This window comes from Helicoverpa zea, chromosome 15 (genome assembly GCF_022581195.2).
Source record: "Helicoverpa zea isolate HzStark_Cry1AcR chromosome 15, ilHelZeax1.1, whole genome shotgun sequence".
Taxonomy (NCBI): Eukaryota; Metazoa; Arthropoda; class Insecta; order Lepidoptera; family Noctuidae; genus Helicoverpa; species Helicoverpa zea.
This window is the reverse complement of record NC_061466.1, coordinates 3,103,831-3,120,350: the sequence shown is the minus strand read 5'-3', so window position 1 is coordinate 3,120,350 and position 16,520 is coordinate 3,103,831. Positions and strand designations below refer to the sequence as shown.

The 16,520-nt window shown below is 36.1% G+C and overlaps 1 protein-coding gene across 2 annotated transcripts in view; it reads left to right on the top strand.

The window, feature by feature from the left end:
* The window catches only part of LOC124637160 (furin-like protease 2), a 194,111-nt gene that overhangs the window by 21,006 nt on the left and 156,585 nt on the right, over window positions 1-16,520 (top strand). The window contains exon 2 of one of the 2 annotated variants that reach the window (XM_047173514.1): window positions 14,890-14,947. The exons of the other annotated variant lie outside the window; for it this stretch is intronic. The gene's annotated coding sequence lies outside the window, so the exon portion shown is untranslated. The remainder of the gene's footprint in view (window positions 1-14,889; window positions 14,948-16,520) is intronic. 2 annotated transcript variants of the gene reach the window in all.

Genomic DNA, 16,520 nt, shown 5'->3' with positions numbered 1-16,520 from the left:
TACAAGCACGTTATATATGTTTTGTTTTACATAAATTATGGCAGTACTGCTGCTGTGTTCATACGTCAAAAGTTTTTGATTTCATAGAAGTCTCACCATTAATAAAATTCATCTTGATCTGAATCTACACGCTTTAATTGAGAACTATAACAACGTGAGTCTGTACCTAATGAAAATATGAAATTTCCTTCAAAGAATAAGAATTTCACAACTATCAAAACATATGACGATAAGGTAAAAGGATTTCTAACGAGTGTAATAACCATACGAGTAGGTAGGTAATGGTGAATAAAGGATATTATATACAGTACATACGAAAAAATAAAGTTTTCAGTAAACTGTGTTTCGGTAAATTCGTGAAAACAAATGCGTGTGCGGTTTTCAATCGTGTTTGATTGATTGAAACAGTGATACCTGCTAGTTTCAATCAACCAAATTCATGTTGCGTTTTATTTTGCACCAACAAAATGTTTAATATAATTAATTTCCTTTAAGCGTGAAGTAGGAAAAGTTATTTTGTTATCCAAGTGACCTTGCCATGAAACAGTTTTTTTTCTTATAACCACGTTGCCAAGGCGTTTATTCGTAACGTTATCATGTTTTATCGAACAGGAAAGAAATGCTATTTCAGGCATTAGCTAACCTCGACAATTGCTATAGTTAACAAGTTTTATGGCGTAAGGCTGCTGTTACATGTTCGGGGTATAAGGAAAGTGCATACGGAGGTACCACTAGGATTTTGAAGACTGATACGAAATATAATGCATACATACTCGTTTGTAAAAATTGCAGTAGATAACAGGTTCCTGATGTACCGGTTTGTACAAACGACAGACGTTTGATGTTTTAATAACCTAGTTTGAATGCACTCGACATCGCGATTGCTGAACAAGGATATCAATGTTAAGCTTTTTTGTTTTTTCCTCGTGACTTGACGTAGAATTGTGTAGGTTACTAATTAGGTGTATGAGAAATAATGATCAAGGAATTTTCCTGTATTTTTTTCTTGTTATAACGTCTACGAACATTGAGCAAGCGGCTTTAGGTAACTCATCGAAAAATTATTTACCCGCCGAATGTAGCGAGCTGGGCTTGTTTTCCTGGCCACCCCTACTTGGCTCCCCTGAGCCTTGGCTCTTCGCCAACGTTTCCTGATGACGTCTCCCACACGTTAAATTGATATTGGCACTTAGCGCGGCTCTCGTTGTCGCCGATCATGCTGTAAAACTTTCAACTTTTGACACTTGCTATCTATATCTTATGAAGATCTAAACCTCTGTCCATTAGGGAACTTCGACAACGTAAAGTTGGCGTGCGAACCATTTCTGATATCTCAGCATTATGAATGAGTAGATACATATAGTTTTTACGCGACTAGGTGGTTTATGAGATCAATCTGACGCCTCCATTAAGTATTTCAAGTTTAAAGAACAATGCTTATCAACAAAACGTGTAATCTGACTAGTCATTACTGAAGTAATATTTGATCTTGTATGAGTAACGAGTACAGTCATTATGTAGCACATTGCAAGAAAGGTCACGGCTCAGTGCAAGTTACGCAACACGTCTCGTGATGACATGATCGCGCGCCACAGCTTACCCACCAAGTTAACCAATGACAATGGAAATCTATACTAATATTGTAAAGAGGAAAACTTTGTTTGGTTGTAATTCATAAATTCAAAAACTACTGGACCGATTTTAAATATTCTTTCACCATTAGAAAGCTATATTATCTGCGAGTAACATAGGCTATATTTTATCCCGGTGCGGGCAGGAGCTCCCACGGGACGCGGGTGAAACCGCGGGAAACGGCTAGTATTGAATAACTTTGATATGATACAAACACTATCTCTAAGATTTTGTTTGAGATGTCTTAAACTTGCCAAGACGATGCAAACGTTCAATTCAATATACATACATTGCACAGTGGTTTCGTTCCATCTTCCAGCAGAGATTATGAAACGCTCGTCAATTGTTGTCGTATACTCAAATAGTTATCTCCAACTCCTTAGAAATGTTGGCTAAGTGAAACGGGTTTTACCTGCATCTAGCGTAACTTCCTAGTTGTCTATTCCGAACCAATCGAAAGAAAGTTAATTCGTTGTCGTGCCAGGGGTTTAGTAATCGTCTTAAGTTTAGAACTACGAAGTTTCTGTTACTTGCGCCATCTCTCTCTCTTAAACTTTGCAAACGACGAAATTTTAATAAGGAACTACCTAAGTATGTATTTCTAAGGAATTTACGTACAATATCTTTACGAAGGCCCATTTTTTTGTATTCAAGAAACTTCAGAGAGAGCCAAAACAAAACAAACTTTAGAACGTCACATACCAACCAAATAGCCGAAATAGCACCTGAAGTAAACATATCAAAGCATTTTTGCCACGTTCTTTTAGTGGCCTTTCAACAATCGCCTAGCGACGATATTGACATTCTAATATCCCTTTTAGATCAAAGTTAAAAAGGCATGTGGAAGACCTTGTTTCTTATCAAACGTTCGAATATATTCCGGTGGAATTTGGGATCGGCCTGGGCTGGAAGGCGGCGATCGTTGGAATTTTGCCAGTAGCCAGTGCATTGTTGGCCCGCCATGTTAGTAAATTAATATCGCCAATAGAGCTGCACTCTACACGGCAACTTGCATCCACTGCCATAGGGTCCCAATGCTGGCATGTTGTCTTTAAGCGCTTTTTCAATACAACGTGTGATGTTGATCCCATTTTTGTTCGTTGTTCGAAGTTTTAAACTTTATTTTGAATGGATATCAGAATGTATAGTAGTCAGGTTCTATAAAATGTTTTTTGTTCGATGTCTAAAGGTTAATGAAAGAGAAACCTAGCAGGAAAAACACAAAGACGCTCAGGTTATTTCCAGATTTTTTGCTATCAAATAAACTCCGGTCGACACTTCTATGACGCCGATTGGATTTTTATCGTTTCAGTATTATGCACGGTAAATCTTAAACATATACAATGATGTCAGATTTTAATAAAAAATGCTGTAACATGAATTCATGATTGATTCATTCCACTTGCAATGGTCCCGTTAGTTGGTTTCAGTTGATTCATCCTATTTTACATAATAAACATTGATAAATATTACTAGTGTTCATAATTTACACAAGATGTGTAAATGATTTATTCTCTTTTGTGTTAGTCATGTCCTGTAGTGACACACAGTATTACGTGAGCTTTATGACCGTAGGATTTTGTTATCATAAGATGCAAGAATCGAGAATCTAGGCAATAATATACTTTCGCTTAGCGTCTTATTGCTTTCAGTAAGTCCATAATTAGTATATGAATGAGTACGAAACGCAATGATGTATGTACTAACTACACAGTTACTAATCTTTACTAAGGCTTAACTTCTTTCCAAAAGTGTATTTAAATTAATTCGATTTGCAATAGTAAAGTGGCGTTTGAATAATGCCTGTTATCTGAAAAGTTAATTAACTATGACTAAAGAATTAAAAGGTTCGACTGGTCCGACCGGCAATCGCTGGGTGACTGACGAAATCGAAGATCTCAAGGCTGTCTTTGTGTTCTTGACACCCATTGAATAACAATTAGCTGGGTACAAATGTTATTTGTACTAAACAGAAACCTTTGATTGTGCGATGGGGGTTTGGCACACTTTTTTAATGCCATTGTTTATTGAATTCGCAACTGTGGTAAAGTTTTAGCCTTTTTTCGCAACTTCATATTGAGAATGTAATCACGCATGAGTGGTCCTGACAAATTACAATTTACTTTGCGAATACATTTTGCCTTTAAACATAATTCATCATCAATGACACATTAGTTATACTATGCATCGCTATGGAGGTTCAATTATATGTAAATCTCATCGGTATTATCATAACATGGAGTAAATGTCCCTCTAAGTTTATTAGGTAATATTAAATACCGTTTGACCTATGAAACTATGTAGAAGGCAAGGGACCTCGAAGTTCGCCGTCCTAATCGTTTTGTCTGAAATTATCTTTGTCCATACTTACTATAAGTAAAACTAGGTAAAGTTTTACCTTTGAGTTTTCCTCAAAACAAACTATGTAAGCACTTGATTTTGCAGAATCGTTATGGATGATGAATCCGTCGCATTGCGTTCTTTGTAATTAATTAAAATTAATCAACTCTAGGAAATGACAGGGAAATGCGGTTGTTCTGGATAGGTACTTGTATTATATGCTGTTTTTCATTTTAATATTTTCCTTAGTATACAATAGGTTTAATTGCGGTTTGCTTGACGTGCTTAAAACCATACTTTTGGTAGTATGAATAAGTACATTAAAACATTCAGTCAGCTATTTTTCCCAGCATTATGTGACCATGATTCAACATTTCCCATACAATAACATAAAGGTTTTGAACAGGCTTTCCCTTTTCTCTTTTTTAAATATGTGAATTGAACCAACGTACGTCAACAGTTCACTCAGGCTATCACATTACACTGCGAGACAGAATTGTATAATCCGACATATTAAGCAGGTGTTACATAACTGAGTACCTTTATACATTCAAGAGACGTATATAAGGCACCGTCACACATGCAAGTGAGTTTACGAGCGTTTGTCACGTGTGTGCATGCGTATGGACACACGTGACGACGGCAATGCTCGCGTGCTTACCGCTGGCTAACTGGAGCGCGACCACCACGCAACCATTCAAGGTCGATTAGTTGCTGGCCGAAGCTGCTCGTCTTGTTACCTACACCTAGCTTCGTCAAAGATGCGTTTACACGCAAGGAACTATGTTGATAAGTGTAGTCAGGCTTTTTTAAGCGATCCAAAAATATCTGATACTAATACTGAGGTTTAACATAATGGGTCCTTTTTTCAGTTATTTTTGGACTCCATGATTTACATAAAACACTTTAAACCAAGCCGAGGTATAAAATGGGACTCGATTGATTTTTCTCCAGGTCACGGGACGCCGACGTCCGGAAATTGAAAAATATATGTCTACCTGTTTAAAGCTGGGCGAAACCACGAGCGCAGGTTATTCAACATTGAGGCAACTTAAAGGTTGCCTTGTGTCGCATAGATGGCTACAAATTGCGTTTGACATTTGATCCTCGGTAGACTTGGCAACCGCAACGTTTTGGTGATTAAGGTCAGGCTCTAAAGTGCATAAAGGTTGAATTTGCTACGAAAGTTGCTGTAAGCATGGCTGTATCACGATATTTGCTTCGTTAAAAGTTTCTCCTATAATCACCATATTCTTTTTTAATTTACCAGCAAATGTTTCACTTCATCGATAACTTTTAATGAATACGAGCATTAATTGCAATAGATACCGCCCTGAGAACAGATCATTAAAAATAATGGAGCTATTCGCTTTTTATTTATTTTCGTATCAATTTGTTTTTGAATAAATAATTGTAATCCGGCTCAATCAAAAAAACGAGTGTCCACTTGTTGGTCCAATAAGGATAACATAGATTGGAATAAAAACATTTTAATTATTTGAAGCGGAGCTAAAGTCCAGTACAAAGTGTTTTAAAAATTGACTAAACAAAACAACTGATTTAAAAGTTCAAAGTTCCTACCAAATGTCAAACTTAATTGTGGGTACAGCTATTCACCTTTGCAGTTACATGTGTTTGCTGAAAGATGAACCGCTTACCACATAGTTTACGTTCGGCGAGTTGAACAATTTATAATGGCAATGTGTAATCAGCAATCTGTAGGGCGAGTCATTAAGCTCGTTTAACTCCGACGGAAGTCAAACGCAGCTACCGACTGCGGACAGCAGTTTTCCCAATATTTGCTCCACAACTCTACACCGACATTATGTGTTAAACTTTATCAATTATCGAGTAATGTGGCGAAGTTGTTCTGCCCGTCGAATACTTCACGCACACTGCTTCGCAACTTTACCAACTTGCCAGTGATAAGAAATATTTCGGATTCTGAGGTGCGAGGAATACGAATGTGCTTAGAATTGCTAAAAGATTTCCAAGTAATGGATTTAAACGCCTGACTAGTAATTTGATTTCAATTCGGCTTTGCTTGATATTTTATGTCGTCTTAATATAGACAGTCGAAATCATGTTTTTTTTTTGTTGAAATGTTCGTTTGAAAATCAAAACACTTAGAAGTTATTTATAATCTTATCCTGTTGCTGATGTGGCCACAGATCTGACGCCAACTGAAACAAAAAATGATAGTTGAGCAAAAAACTGACGAGCTATCAACATTGCTAAAGAGTGATGGCACGATGTCCGTGACTCCAAAACAAGTTTCAAACATTATTACTGTTTGGGTATTCTTTTTGTAATGATACTTGAAAGGTAAATTAAAATAAAATGCATAGCAAATCTAAGCACAATATAAGACGTGATGTTTTTACAGTACTGGAAAGGATAATCAAATTTCTCTCTTGCTTAACCCCGAATGTCAGGAAGGTGCTTATTGACTTGACATTATAGAAAATCTGATCACGAGTCAAGTCTGATTCGCTTTCTCCTCGCGTGTGGCTATTATGTAAACACTGGCGAAACTGCTATCGTCTGCGAATCTGCTCGAGATTGCTCTGTCGAGAAATTGAACTATTTTGTGGATAAATTGAGGAAAATATAAATAGCCTATATAATTTCGATGACAACAAATTGGAAGGCGCTTATGTCGCTTCTAAGCTCTAGCGCTTACGAAGTGTTTTACCTCCCTGTAGACGAAGTGATCCATCAATCATGGTAATTTATTATTATTAATGATAATTTACGGATTGCAAGGGATTTCCTTGTCTTCGGTTTGGGACTAATAACAGCTTGATTTATTGCTATTTATATTTAGGCACTTGCTTAGACGAGACATTTAGCTGAATTATTTACGAAAATACATTTTTAAGAGATTGGAAATTAAAGCGTCGCGTCGGCTTAATGTTAATTTTAAAATAAATAAAAGATTAGCGGAGTTGTGGAACCTTCCCTGAACCCAAATATCTAGGAGGACAATGAATGGACAGTTCGCGTCGGATCACCTGTCCAAGTGTCTCAAGCGCGGAGGCGTCGTTTGTCAACGTCACGTCTGCAAGACTCTGAGAATGCTCGGAAGGCGCCCATTGTCCGCTTGTCCAGTCATCCCCTATTTTTAACCTTTTTAGCCTTCTAAGAAGCGCTGGCAATGGATTCGTAGAAAAACGTACCTTACTCTACGCATATTGCAAACATTCAGTAATATTACTCGAATGAACCTTTTAGTAGATAAGATAGTTTGCCATTACCGGGAAACAAGATATTAGGATTGTCTTTTGTTTATCAAAGCCTATTTTTTCTTCTTAGGGAGCTTTTAGATTGAACATGTAGAAGTCGAATTCAATTATTTTAGGTAACTCATCAAATGAACTTAAACTTAGCTTTGTTTGAGAACTTACTGTGACGAAAATTTGTGGAAAATTTGTCACCGCTGTCAGTCACTAAATTCCCATTGGACATGAACTAGTTTTCCCTAAGCTGCCTACTTCGAGTTACTAACAATTAGTTAGTTACTTATTGTCTCATTTAAGTTGTTCCTCGCTTGAATAACTCGGCAAGTGTGTAGCGGAGTAGTGTTGCAAGTTAGGGCGGAACTTGTTTAGAGTGTCAATGACAGTTCTCAGCTTCTGCGTTATTCGCTTCACAAGTAAGTTTATTGTGCAGTGTTGCATTACAATGGATGCACTTTCGTATGCAAGACGTACAGAGTTCTTCATAAATGAATTTGCTAATTCTGCATTGTTCGTCATTTTCGCGTGCTCGTTTGTTTTATTTACATTGTGTTGTTTGAACTTATGAATGATTTTGCCTTTGCCGATTCTTTGAACGGGACAGGTACATTGATTGTATAGTATCACAAGATAAGCTAAATTAAGACAATTTGTATTCTACAATACTGTGAACTGATTGCAGGTCGTCGACATGTCAATGAACTGTCTCTAATAAAGTTTTAGAACAAACGTACTGATAACTGATTTCCCTTACAATCAACCCTATCAGTGGCGAGGCGTCCTTATAAGCCGATTCCCATCGGCTTCCCTTTCGAATTTCAAGAAAGAAGCATAGGTATAAGTTATGATATAGGTATAGGTATAATTAATATAATCATTTAAACCACACAATTTAAATATGTAGGTATAACAAAACGCCTACCACCGTAAAAAAATTGTCTATAAATTACTTGAAACATTTTGCTCCTACTAAATAAGCCGCGGCTTCCTCCTCCATACAAAACTACGCTTGCGTGACGTCATCCAGGCCGCGCCGCGCGATGTTCGCAAAATAAGGGCCAGCGGTAAGCCGGCTCACGGAGCGGCTTCCACCAATCAAAACTCGCGAATGAACGAGAAAGAACGCGTCAAGAGTAGAGTAGCTATATCTGTCTACGCGCGAGTGACAGCGCTTTCTCAAATATGTAAACAAACAAATCAGACAAATTCACTCTCATTGTTCTTATTTTGTTTTAGATAATACCATTAACAATTTGTTCTTTGTATTACTTAATTGAATTTATTAGTGTGTGTATCATTTGGAAATAACATAGTTCGTGTGTGTGTTTTAGTTACATTATATCAACATAGATGGCGTTGTGCATTTTTATGCAAATCCTGAATCGCGGTGTTAAGATTCTCCGCGATTTAATGACCCTAGTTGGGAATTTATTTATTTTTATGAGTTCACCAAGTATATAATTTTGATAATTTTGATTAAATAGTTGGCACTTTGGCAGTATCATTACTCCCTACTAATTCCCGCGATCGCACTGTGTGACCTGAGTGCTTAGTGCGAGTTTTCGTGAATTTTTTTACGGACTCACATGAGAGCGCGTATACTAAGATTTGTATGGAACAAAAACAGCTCCACCTAGTGTCAAAAATTGGAACCTGTTTTTGTTCCATACAAACAGTGTTGCCAACAGTTGTAGAAGCTTACCACCAGAGTCAACTTTTAAAACCACCAGAAAACCACTAACAAAAATTTATCCCACACTTAAAATCACCAAATTCACCACTAAAAAAATATTGTTTATATTTTATTGTAACCTAAAACAATTTAATCATCCAAAGATGTAACTCGGCAACGATAGAAAATTAAAACAGACAAAGCATTACATCTGTTTAGCAATTCATCCGACCCGATCCGAATCCTTCACAAATTATAATCGGCGCAGTAGTTTCACAAATTGTTTAGTTACGCATTTGACCAATGAATGAGTACTTATAGTTCGGCCGTTCAGAGAATGCGTTCCTGACACCTGTCAGTTAGTCACGACTAGTGATGGGCACAACATAACACTGAGTTCGTTACCGTTCCTCCAAAATGAACCGCCAAATTATTTTAAGATTATTTTCGTTTTAAATTGGCGGAATCATTTAAATTTTTATTTTAGTTATTTAAGTGGAAACCAAAAAAAGGTAATATTCATATAATAAAATTGTTTTATTTATTCTTTGTTACAAAGTTACAATTTCTATGCAATAAAGTAAGTACATTGAATTGAATGTGCGTACAGAATATTAATCAGACTCCGATTCGCTTGAGGAGGTGGTGTCTTCATCATCATCTTCCCCTACATGTATAATTATATTATTATCAATAACAGAATCAATCCTGATATCTCGGTCAAAATGTTCCAAAATCAGGTTTTTAGTCTTCTCAACAACCCTTGCCCAGTCATCTCTTGTGACTTCCCCGCAGGCTTCTTTTAATAGGGTCATCATCTTTTTCGTGCTGAATGGCGGGGAAGTATTGTGGCGGGCGGCGTAACCTTTTATTTGAGCCCAGATTAGCTCGATCGCGTTATATTGGCAATGATACGGTGGAATTCTTAGAACGCGATGACCGTACTCCAGAGCCAGTTCATCGATTTCGTATCGCACATTTGCCGCTTTATTTTCTTTAACTAATTTAATTAGCTCTGCTTTTAGCATCTGCATATTTGCGTCAATGCCTTTTGCTTGTAACCAAGCCACCATTTCTTCTTTTTTATTAGCTTGGGTAGGGGGTTTCTGTATTTGAACCGAGTGATAGGAGGCATTATCCATGAATATTACAGAAGGCTCTGCTAGGCTGGGCAAAAGCACGTTCTGGAACCACTCTTTAAATGTAGTGGCATTCATTTCCTCGTGGTAGTCATTTGTGGTTTTTGATTGAAATGCCAGTAACGCGTTCTCCACAAAGCCGTATTTTGCAGAACCTGCGTGGCATATTATCAGACGGGCCCCCTTACCCATTGGTACTTTTGACGTTGACGCTTGTGTATCATCCGTCCAGGAACGGGAAACCGTGTGATTGGCGTTTAGCCATGTCTCGTCAATGAACACGACATTATCCCAGTTATCAATTTTTTTTGCTTCCCTCAAAAAACTTATCCTTTTTAAAATTACGTCGTATCGTTCTAATAAAATTTTTCTTTTGTCTGTTTTTTTATACGAAAAACCTATATCTTTTAAGATTTTGGTTAAAGCAGTTTTACCCCCCCTAAACAGTCCAGCTTCTCTTAAGGATGCCAAAAGCTTCTTCCTGTTGAGATATTCATTTCTGGAATAGTAACCATATATATGATTTCTGATTGCATCGGCGTCAAAGGTGTCAATATCTGTCACGGGTTTAGTTCTACGTTTCTTCTTCGGAGTACGTAAAATATTATCTTCCATGCCAGTCGAGCCGAACTTTTCTTTATTAATATTTGTTATCGTTCGTTTGCTAACTCCAAGCGCCTGAGAGACGCGTTCTTGTACTTGTTCGACAGGTATCAGGGGTCCGCAATTTTGCCGCTCCCGCTCAAAGTAATCTTGCAGCTTGATGATTAACTCACGGGCTCCACTTTTCAATGTTTGTCCACGTTTAGGCATTATTATGCACCAAAAGTAAAAAGAACGCAATAAAAATCACAATCGAAGTCCTATTTAGCGCCGATGTCAGTTTGAAAAGCAGAAACAGTCTTAAGGAGATGAGTTACGCACGAAGAATTTATGTCGACTAATTTATTTATACGGGCGGCGCCCTATTTATATGTGTACGCCTGCGACAACGAAAATCTGATTTTGAAAATTTAAAATTTTGAATTTGACATTTGAACTTCATTGTATTTTTCTTCATGACTATTGAAGGTTGCGAGTCGAAAAGGTTGTATGCGTTTCATGTCGCTACAAGTCCATTAAACATAAGCCGGATAATCAAATAAAAACCATAGACATAATATAGTAAACAGGACTGCGCACATATTATACTATAGTTCGGCCATTCAGAGAATGCGTTCCTGACACGTCGCGATTGAACTGACGACGTAACTTTGCAATGGCGTTGCAGTTACGATAAAAATATTTTTGCTGGTTGTTTACCGTTTTAACAATTGAGGAGCATTAAAACAACATTATTATATCAATAATCAATGAATGTTATAATTCAGTCAGTTCAATCGCGACGTGTCAGGAACGCATTCTCTGAATGGCCGAACTATACTTACTTATTGGTGTCTATGAGATTAAGCTATGTGAGACAAATCCGAATTTGCTAAGATTATTAAACACAGATTGGTATTGAAGTTTTAACTTACGCAGTTTGTTACCTTAAGATACTAATATAAGCTTTTAATAATTAGCTGAAATTAGCTGTATTAAATTCATAAAAGTTATCTTATAGTCCATTATTTTCAAATTTTAAAAAAGAAAAACAAATCTTTTATTTTATAATATAAGTATAACTGTAAAAGAACTGATTACGATACTTGCCTGTTATTTTTAGCACAGCACTACAAATATAAAGCGCTGACATAACCTTGTAATTGCGCAGTATAGATTTAGAAAAATATTGTTTACCAAGTTATTTGACACTCAGTTTGGACCAAAATTATAACATTCATTGATTATTGATATAATAATGTTGTTTTAAATTTATTTCATCAATTGTTAAAACGGTAAACAATCAGCAAAAAATTTTTATCGTAACTGCAACGCCATTACAAAGTTACGTCGTCAGTTCAATCGCGATGTGTCAGGAACGCATTCTCTGAACGGCCGAACTATAATATAATTATATAGTAGTCGTTCACCTTTTTGTTTTGTAGATGCTTTTTTGACATTCCGTGAGACTTCAAATCTCCATAGTAACTCCTTAAAGTTGTACCACAAAACTTACATTTCGCTACTTGACCCGCAGTACTTTCAACATTTCGCCACTAAATAGGGGACTTAAACCACCAGTATTAGTGGAAAATCCACTAAGTTGGCAACACTGCATACAAATCTTAGTATACGCGCTCTCATGTGAGTCCGTAAAAAAATTCACGAAAACTCGCACTAAGCACTCTGGTACTCAGTACAAGTACAGTACTACAGTGTGTGTACCTAGTGAAAATAGAGATATCTACGTTGAAATGATGTAATTTGATACGTAGACAGTTGGCATCAGGTTTCTTTTTAATGTACCTATAGCATTTATCGCATTAGACTGTTTTCCGATCCGACAGATTGTTTACTTTAGGAAGGAACTTATTTTTCAAGGTTAAGTTTTGAGAATAAAAACGTGTTATAAAACTCGGGCACGCCGCTCGGGTGAATTACCTACCAATATTACGTCTATAGATATTAAAATTACTAACGTCCTGACGGATAAATACCTACGATAAATATCAATGGCTAACAGGTCGTTGTAAATTAAATACTTAAAATGTATCGTTTCTAGTGCCAAGTTTTCTCAGATTCTAGTACCTAGTTAATATACCTAACTATACTTCGGCCGTTCAGAGAATGCGTTCCTGACACCTATCAGTTAGTCACGACTAGTGATGGGCACAACATAACACTGAGTTCGTTACCGTTCCTTCAAAATGAACCGCCGCATTATTTTAAGATTATTTTCGTTTTAAATTGGCGGAATCATTTGTTTTATATTTTAGTTATTTAAGTGGAAACCAAAAAAAGGTAATATTCATATAATAAAATTGTTTTATTTATTCTTTGTTACAAGTACATTGAATTGAATGTGCGAACAGAATATTAATCAGACTCCGATTTGCTTGAGGAGGTGGTGTCTTCATCATCATCTTCGCCTACATGTATAATTATATTATTATCAATAACAGAATCAATCCTGATATCTCGGTCTAACAAAAGCCGGGTAATCAAATAAAAACAGATCGAAAACACTTGAAAAACGTGGTCTATGCGCACGAAACGACAACGGACGACTGTTTTAGCGTCACAAAATGGCGGCCCATAACGCCATTTGGGGTTACCATTTTTAATCTAAGTATAAAAATGCGGTTTGGTCATAGTTTTATTTTTATATTTCATAAACGTTATAATTAAGTCTTATAGTCCATTATTTTCCAATTCTTAAAAAGAAAATCAAAACGTATTATTTTATATTATAACTGTATAAGAACAGATTACGATACTTGCCTGTTATTTTTAGCACAGCACTACAAAATATAAACCGCTGACATAACCTTGTAATAGCGCAGTATAGATTTAGAAAAATATTGTTTACCAAGTTATTTGACACTCAGTTTGGCACAAAATTATAACATTCATTGATTATTGATATAATAATGTTGTTTTAATGCTCCTCAATTGTTAAAACGGTAAACAACCAGCAAAAATATTTTTATCGTAACTGCAACGCCATTGCAAAGTTACGTCGTCAGTTCAATCGCGACGTGTCAGGAACGCATTCTCTGAATGGCCGAACTATAAAGATAATAAAGTTTTATAGATATTAATAATCTGCCGAATTCCTCGAGAAAACATGTTCAAACTATCAGTCTCTCAGTCAGTGCTAAAAGGTGGACTGAGAAATTACCCCATCCCTGAGTACTCCCCCCCCCAGTTTTTTTTTTGCTGCGGCTTCCCTATTTCATTAAACCACCCTTCGCCACTGAACCCTATTCACTTGATTTCCCGAAGACGTGTTTTGTCTTTATAACACTCGTGACTTCTATGAATATTCTATTAATTTCACATTTGGAAATGTCTGTGAAGCCTGTTAATTTAGGTGCCAATTGGGTTAACCGTTTTAGGAGTACGCTCTGAGTATTAATTAGGTAGTCGAGTTATCTCACAAATACCTATGTTGAAGTAGTGTTGGTTCAAGGAAAATAATGTCAATAATTTATGATTTCAAACATGAAAATAAAGTTTTATTCCATGTTAATCCAAACCTAAATTACCCTAATCGTTACCTATTTACGTTAATACATTATTCAAAATTACATTGAATTCTATGGTTTCAAAATAAACCTTCCTTATAGGTATACTAATTTCCATTGAACTGCAGTTAAGTAGTGGTTTCGCTTATGATGTCATAGGATTAATTCGCACTTTCTACTTTTTTGCGAAATGCGATTGTGGCGCTGAATTTAACTCTCTCTGCGTGTTGAGAATCTTAAGTGAATGGGATTTTTTATTTTTGTGGTTATCACGTGCGTTTTAGAGAAGAACTTTTAAGCGGAAATGCAGTCACTAACAGATTATGAATAAGTCGACATAAAATAAAAATTCAATACAACAATTTGATAACCTATAAAACAGTTGAGATTAAAAGCTTTTCAAAACTTCATTCGCTCCCAATCCTACAATAGATTGGAGCTTTACAGCTGGCGCTTTAATAAATAGAGCTGCAACTAATGAAATAGTGGAAGTATCAATCGGATAATCGCAATAGACAGCTCGGACATAAGAGATGTCCGCCCAACTGTAAGAGATTAATAACTAGACCTTCTTCCAAGAAATATCTGTTCCAATAGACGTCAATTGTATTATGACAATGCACTGTACCTCGGCAATTACACACTGGGTGCCATTGTGAGGAACCGTTCGTTCTCACTCTTTTTATCATTCACTGAACATTGAAATGTATGGAGATTGATTTCGTTCGAGTTATCCGATCTTCTTTTCTTTGTTACAGATAGGTTAAAGATGGTGCACGATATTGTATCCATTCGAGCGGTTTCAGTTCTAAGCTGGTTTGTTGACTAAAATTGTTATTTTGTTAGTGTAATTAAAACGTTTTTGTGGGATTTTGTTTTGGGAAGAATGTAACAACAATTTGAAATTCGCGTTGCCCTTTTACATTGTATCCCAGCCAAATAAATTGATACATATTTGGAACATTTTATTCGTGTAGGATATATTTTTTCGTTCGGCTTTTGTTAACACGAGTCGTAAAATGTATTGTGCTTTTATTTTTAACTAATCGAGTAAAAGGTTTTATGAAAGGTATTAGGATATTTCCATTTGTGCTCGCATTTACTTGTTACTTTTTATACGTTCATGTTAGAAAAAAATAAGGCCTGGACATATTTTTCGTTAAAAGTGAAACTGAAATCTTAAACAACCTCAAATATTCACTGAGTTTCATTGTACTGTTTTTTATTTTAATAATTTGATTTTAATATTTGACACGATAGGATTTTTTCACTATTAGGATTTACTGAATCTAAACTAACATTGTAAAGAGAAAAACTTTTTTTTTGTTTGTTTATCTGTGATGGATAAAACTTCTTGGTCTATTTTAAAAAATATTTTACCATTAAAAAGCTACATTATTTACGAATAATATCATTCTTATCCCGATACGGGCAGTAGTTCCCACGGGACGCGGGTGAAACCGCGGCAAATCAGCTAGTTAGTGATAAAATTTGTCAAAGTAATATTACAGCAATTATAACTTTGTAATGATACCTATTAAATACTGCCGTCATATTTTATTACACTATTTGCAATGTCTATAAAATTGAAGTATTCATAAAAAAAGTTGTAATTTTTGCGGTATTGAGTTAATTAAATTACATATTTTACTACTTTGTTTGTAATAAATGTCACTGTCGCGGCCTTAACGATAGACGAGGCGTGACTACTCAGGAATTACGAGAAAAGAAAACAACTGCAAAAGATAAAAAAATATCATTTTTATATTTCTTGGACATTATGGTTGTGGATACGAGCACTTGGAAGAACAAACTAATGATAGCCAATGATTCATTGAATAACAAACAATGATTTTCAAAGTATCGACAGCACAGAGATGAGTCAAATCCAAATCAATTTCTGTGTGACCTAAGCAGAAGCACTACTGCAATCATCCAGATAGCAGCTATTGTCAAATTACTCTCGACCAATCAATAAGCTTTTACACCAATGTGCTAATGCTGGCCGTAGTTGACGTCATATCAAACCGCGATTAGACGGAAAATCGATAGCTATAGTGATCACTCGGCTCTGAACAATTTGATCGTAAAAGGCGTTGTGCCAAGTCCCAATTACGAGTGATTGAGTGTTGCCGTCTGTGTGGTCATTAAACGACCCCATCACTAATGACACGGTAATTAGTAAATGGATTACTCACACTTTATTTTTTCTAACGAGTTCCCATCAGGTTATCTGGCGTGGGAAGTAGACTATGTGGAAGGGACTTACCAAAGACGACAAATAGCCTATTACGGCGAGTATTAAACATCAGGTTCAACTCAAGATTATAAGCGCTAGATTTATCGTTCCTTAAAATTGCAATGTTGAAAAATGTAAACCAACATGCTC